Below are 5,772 nucleotides of genomic sequence, written 5' to 3'. Positions count from 1 at the left end.
TGCTGGACGGCAGCACTGCTGGATGGCAGCACTGCTGGGTGGCAGCATTGCCAGGGCGGCAGCATTGCTGGATGGCAGCACTGCTGGATGGCAGCACTGGTGGATGGCAGCATTGCTGGATGGCAGCATTGCTGGACGGCAGCATTGCTGGACGGCAGCACTGCTGGACGGCAGCATTGCCAGGGCGGCAGCATTGCCAGGGCGGCAGCACTGCTGGACGGCAGCATTGCTGGACGGCAGCATTGCTGGACGGCAGCATTGCCAGGGCAACAGCATTGCTGGATGGCAGCACTGCTGGACGGCAGCATTGCTGGATGGCAGCATCGCCGGGCGGCAGCATTGCTGGACGGCAGCATTGCTGGATGGCAGCATTGCTGGACAGCAGCATTGCCGGACGGCAGCACTGCTGGACGGCAGCATTGCTGGACGGCAGCATTGCTGGACGGCAGCATTGCTGGATGGCAGCATTGCTGGACGGCAGCATTGCCAGGGCGGCAGCATTGCTGGATGGCAGCATTGCTGGATGGCAGCACTGCTGGACGGCAGCATTGCCGGACGGCAGCATTGCTGGACGGCAGCATTGCCGGACGGCAGCATTGCTGGACGGCAGCATTGCTGGACGGCAGCACTGCTGGATGGCAGCACTGCTGGACGGCAGCACTGCTGGACGGCAGCACTGCTGGACGGCAGCATTGCCAGGGCAGCAGCACTGCTGGACGGCAGCATTGCTGGACGGCAGCATTGCCGGACGGCAGCACTGCTGGACGGCAGCATCGCCGGACGGCAGCATTGCCAGGCAGCAGCATTGCCGGGCGGCAGCAGGTGGCAGCATCGCAAAGCCCGTGCAGTTTTGGGCTCCCGCTGCCGGGTGCGTGGGGCTGTTGTCCCGCGGGGCCTGCGGCCGGGCCGCCASGGCCGAGGCAGCCCCAAGCAGCGGGAGCTGCAGCCAGCGCTGCCCACGCTGCAGCCACGCGCGACCCCTCCAGCCCTGCACCCCTTTGCCCCCGTTCCGTGTCGCCTGGAGCTTGCCGTGCCGGGAGGGCGCACAGGGTCCTGCCCAACGCCCCGGCCTTGGGGCTCTCCGGCCTGGGCACCCGGCACGCTCTGGCTCGGGCCAATGGTCCAYGAGAAAACTTTTTGTGAGAAAGGTGAAATAAAGAAGATTTTGATTTGCTTAAAGCCACAGGCTGTTCCCCTGGGAAGCACTGCTGCCCGCAGCTCCAGATTCCAACCCCACCATTCATCAGTGCACCAGGTTAAAGCAGTTCCCCAACAACAAGCGAGGAATACCTGGAATTGCATGCAAGCTGTGCAGGTTGGGTAAAAACGTGGGATAAAAACACAGAAAAGGAGTGCGGGCTGGGAGTAAAACGGGCGCCCCATCATTCCTAAGCTCCGGGCGCAAACACGGGCAGGAGGTAGAGCTGGAAGCAAGCGCAGAGCGGGAGCAGCGAGCGCAGCGCCCGCGGCTATCAGATAGGGGCAGGAAGCCCTGATTAGATGCACACTGGAGCATTGTTTTGCTTGTACAGATCTGACTTCTTGGGTCATGAAATCAGATCCTGAGTTATTTTAAAAGCGAGCTGTTATTTCAAATTATTTTTCAACTTGGCATCTGATACGTGGAGCGGCGCTTGCCTGGGTTCCCTCGCGGAGGCCGCGGGGCCCCCGGCCGGGGCCGCCCGCGCCCGCAGGCCCCCGCGGAGCCGCTCCTGGGATGTGGCACCTACGGAGATGCCCGGGCAGGCGCTGGGCACACGCGCGGCGCTTAAAACCACATGCAGAATGATGGAGGAGAGAAAGCCCTTTCTCCAGGTGCCACTTCCCTCTGAATTCCTTTCTCTGCTCCTTACAAACCTAGCAAAATAGAGAAACTTTTATTCTGGGCGACCAATGAGACTTTTTTAATACCACGAACCAAGGTGAGTTCTGGACGGAGACGCACGCGCTGAGCTTGCCCTGTCGTCGCTCCCCGGCAGGGCTGTGGGCTCCCGCTCCGGCTGCCTCCGCTGCTCCGGGCTGCTGCGAGACAGCAAAAGGCACAAGCAGCCTGGTRGCCGAGGCTGTGCCAGAGCCAGAAGGTTAAATTCTAGCCGAGAGGCTCTCTGGGGTCCAGAGCAACAGCACGATTGTGTGTCCTGGCAAAACACGGGCRCTGCCAGCTGGATGGCTGCTTCTGGCACCATCTGCAGCTCCTGGATACATCTACAACGCATTGAGAGCTCCATGTTCGAAAGAAAAAGAGTATTCTTCCAGACACAGAGAGATGAAAGAAATGTCCCAGGCAAGTCAAAATTGCTACTAGAAGCAACTGCTGCCTAAATAGACTTTCAAATGAGGAATTTGAGTACAAGTTCCAGGCAGAGTCTTACAATATCCAGGGTATTTCTGGGCATTTCTCTGTCTAAAGACACCCCTCTGTCTGAGTTGGATCCAGCTTCTCCTGTATGCGCGCCTGTTGCCRGAGGAAAAAGAAGCTGCTAAATCTTGGAACAAGCTCCATCGAACATCCTTGATGGTGTTTCTATAACGCAGCACTTCTCTGCCTTGCATATAGCTGCTGGGTAGGGAAAAAGAAAGAAAAATAAGAGCCCTGCTGATGCAATCTGTTGAATTCCTGCTTTGACTTGAGCAATTGTCTGGGTTCTGCTCGCTCGGCGGGGACGGCGGCAGGGGACAGGCCCGGCGCCCGCTGCACCCCGGCAGCGGGASGGCTCCGTGGCGCGCCGGAGCCGCGCCGAGCGCTGGTGCCGCGGAAGCGCCCGTGCAGCCCGTTGGGGTCACTCCTCGCGTTGTGGGCAAAACCAGCACTGTTTGTGTATCCCTGCCACGGAGGCCTTGGGAGCAAGCCGCCTCAGCACTTATGGAAAACAAGGCAAAGGCCATTGCAATTCTTTCCATGTGCTAATATAGCACTTTTTAATCCAAAATATCCTGAGCAGTCCTAAGATAACACAGTAAGCTAAATTAACAGGGACGTTTTCAGTCCAGCCTTGCACCGAATTATCACAAAGAGTGAGGAAGCAGCATATTTCTAAAGCGGTGGAAAGAATTCAATGCTTTTCTTTTTTGCAACTGCTTAAAGGGACCCCAAAAAGCAGTGATTGCTCTTTCCTTATGTCTGTGTCTAGCTCGACTAGGGAAGAGCTGGGAGAGGAAGATTTTTGTCGTATAGGGCAAGTTAAAGGAAGGATCTGCCCCAGAGCATAGCTCTGAAATCTCTGCTTTTCCCTCCGCTGACGTATGTATGCATGATCATAAATATCTACCAGTATAAATACACAGAGAAGGCATTTCTGCCAGGCATCCCTTGCAATAATATACAGGATGGAGAGGGGATTCCAGCGAGCCAGGTCCACAGTGCTGCTTGTTTTGACTTCTCCGTCTCCTGGTGACACTCGGAACGTGCTCATTTGCTCCCAACCATCTCCCAGCTTTGTTTCAAAGCATTTCAGGCCCGGGAACCACCCGCTCCCCGTGGCAATGGTGCTTGGGGACCCCGCACCGCCGTGGGGACGGGGCGCTGGTGCCAGGGTCCTGGGGCAGGGAGGACAGCGGAGACCGGGCAGGGAGGCAGGAAGAAAGGAAGGAAACGGGAGCTGCTCCTTGGAGCAGAAGCCCTGTTGCCTTGCTTCATCCCGCTCCTATAAAGCGCTCTTTGTTTCCCCTCTAACCTTGGAGGCAGCCGCACACAAAAGGCCAAATTCTGCTCACAAGCGCCTTGTGCGCAGCCCCAGGCTGCAGGACCGGCCAGCTCGACGTCCCCGCCGCGCCGTGTCCTTCTCACGGGGTCCTGCGAGCGAAGGGTGCCACACAGCGTCCGTCCCRCAGGCTGTTGGGGCTCCCATCCGCGTGCCTGCCCGCCCCAGCCAGGTGTGGGGATGGCACGGCCAGGGCGCGCGGTGCCGCTCGCCTGGGCGCCCAYGGGGTGCTGCTTGGAGCGGGGCACAAAGAGGGGCGAAATACTGCGGAATGGGGGCTCTCTGACACCTGGCCCGCCCGGCTCCGTGTCCACAGCGCGGCTGAAATGGAATTACAGCCAGTTCAATGAAACTGAACTCAATGAAAGGCAATGGCTGAAACGCGCTGCAAGGAACCGGCCAGCGCGGATGTGCCGCGCTCGCTACGTAGCTGCGGCCGGCGCCAAAGTCAATAAGCAATTAGCACTATTGAAACACGATGGGAGAGGAGCCCTTGCAGGAAAGCCCTGCCCCGCGTTTCGGCGCTGCGCCCTGCGCCGGGGCCGCCGCGATGCAGCCTCTCGCGGGCAGCGACCCAGCCCAGCGGTGCCGCGCAGAGGCCCGAGGGCCAGGGCTGCAGCGGGAGCAGGGAAAGGGCGGGGGCTGCCGGGCCCAAAGACGGAGTTTAGAAAATCTGCAGTGTAGAAAACCTGGTTTCTCATTTCGGAGATATTTTTAAAGGAGGAAGCGCTGTTGCCTCACAGTTGAGCGCAGTGAAAGCTTCAGCCCAGGCTTGGGCTTTGCCTTTTTCCTATTCTGCAGTCACCAAGTTTCCCAATCAGCCTAGTGGAGCGGCAGAGAGAGCTGGTGGGGCTGGTGGTGCGGTGAGGAGCAGAGGGCCACGGGGGGCTAAAACCCTTGGGAGAAAGTCATTGGGAATCAGCGCTCTGACTTAGTGGCGAGGGGGTAGGCTCACATAAATAAACTTTATTGATTGTGTTTTTATGGATTTGTTTCCTCTGACAGATTCTGACGGTTTCCACATATATATATATATAAAGTATATATATACATCCCTTGACTTGGACTAGATCCCGTGGGAGCAGCCCGGGCAGGCGAGCGGAGCCGCTGCACTGTGAGTACCTTGGTGGGCACGCGGGGCTGCACTCGCCGCCCCGGGGCTGGCGCTGCCCCTCGTGCTGACCCAGGGCTGGCGCTGCCCCTCGTGCTGCCCCATTGTGCCCTTGCTGGCACGCACCGACGGGCAGGGCGGCACGCAGGCGGTGAGAGGCGGCCTGGAAGCCGGCCGGGAAAYAGCGGCTAAGAAAGAAAATGCGGARGAAGCCCAAGTGCTGGGGCCTTGCGCGGTTGYTCGTGAAGCTCCTGCCCAGACAGCCTCGGGCAGGGGCAGTGCTTTGCTGGGGAGCCCTCACTTGCGTTTYGCACTGTCGCATGAGCTGCACGTCTGCTCAGGCACTTTTCCTGAGGGGCTGCCTATATGTTTGCATGCTAGTCGTGGGGGGTTGCACCYCTGCTTGTGCATCAGTGCATGGGAGCTCCCTCTTGTTTGCATGCTGCTGCACACGGGCTGCAGTCCTGCTCCTGCACTGAAGCACTGGGGCTGCGCACATTGTTGCATGGGGGGCTGCAGCCCTGCTCCTGCCCTGTGCACATCATTGCATGGGGGCTGCAGCCCTGCTCCTGCACAGATGCACTGGGGGCTGTGCACATAATTGCATGGGGGGCTGCAAATCTGCTCCTGTGCCGATGCACTGGGGGCTGCGCACATTGCTGCATGAGGGGCTGCAAATCTGCTCCTGCGCCGATGCACTGGGGGCTGCACACATTGCTGCATGAGGGGCTGCAAATCTGCTCCTGCACAGATGCACTGGGGGCTGTGCACATAATTGCATGGGGGGCTGCAGCCCTGCTCCTGCGCCGATGCACTGGGGGCTGCAGCCCTGCTCCTGCACCAATGCCCTGCGGGGGCTGCAGCCCTGCTCCGCGCTGCTCCATGAGCGCTGCTACCCGGGTCGCGGTACGCGCCGCGGTGCGGGCGGGGGTCCCGGTGAGGTGCGGGCGGTGGCCCCGG

The sequence above is a fragment of the Nothoprocta perdicaria genome, unplaced genomic scaffold, assembly GCF_003342845.1.
Source record: "Nothoprocta perdicaria isolate Ctin4 unplaced genomic scaffold, notPer1 scaffold_9, whole genome shotgun sequence".
In the NCBI taxonomy this organism is placed as follows: domain Eukaryota; kingdom Metazoa; phylum Chordata; class Aves; order Tinamiformes; family Tinamidae; genus Nothoprocta; species Nothoprocta perdicaria.
Note: the sequence above shows the minus strand (reverse complement) of the source record.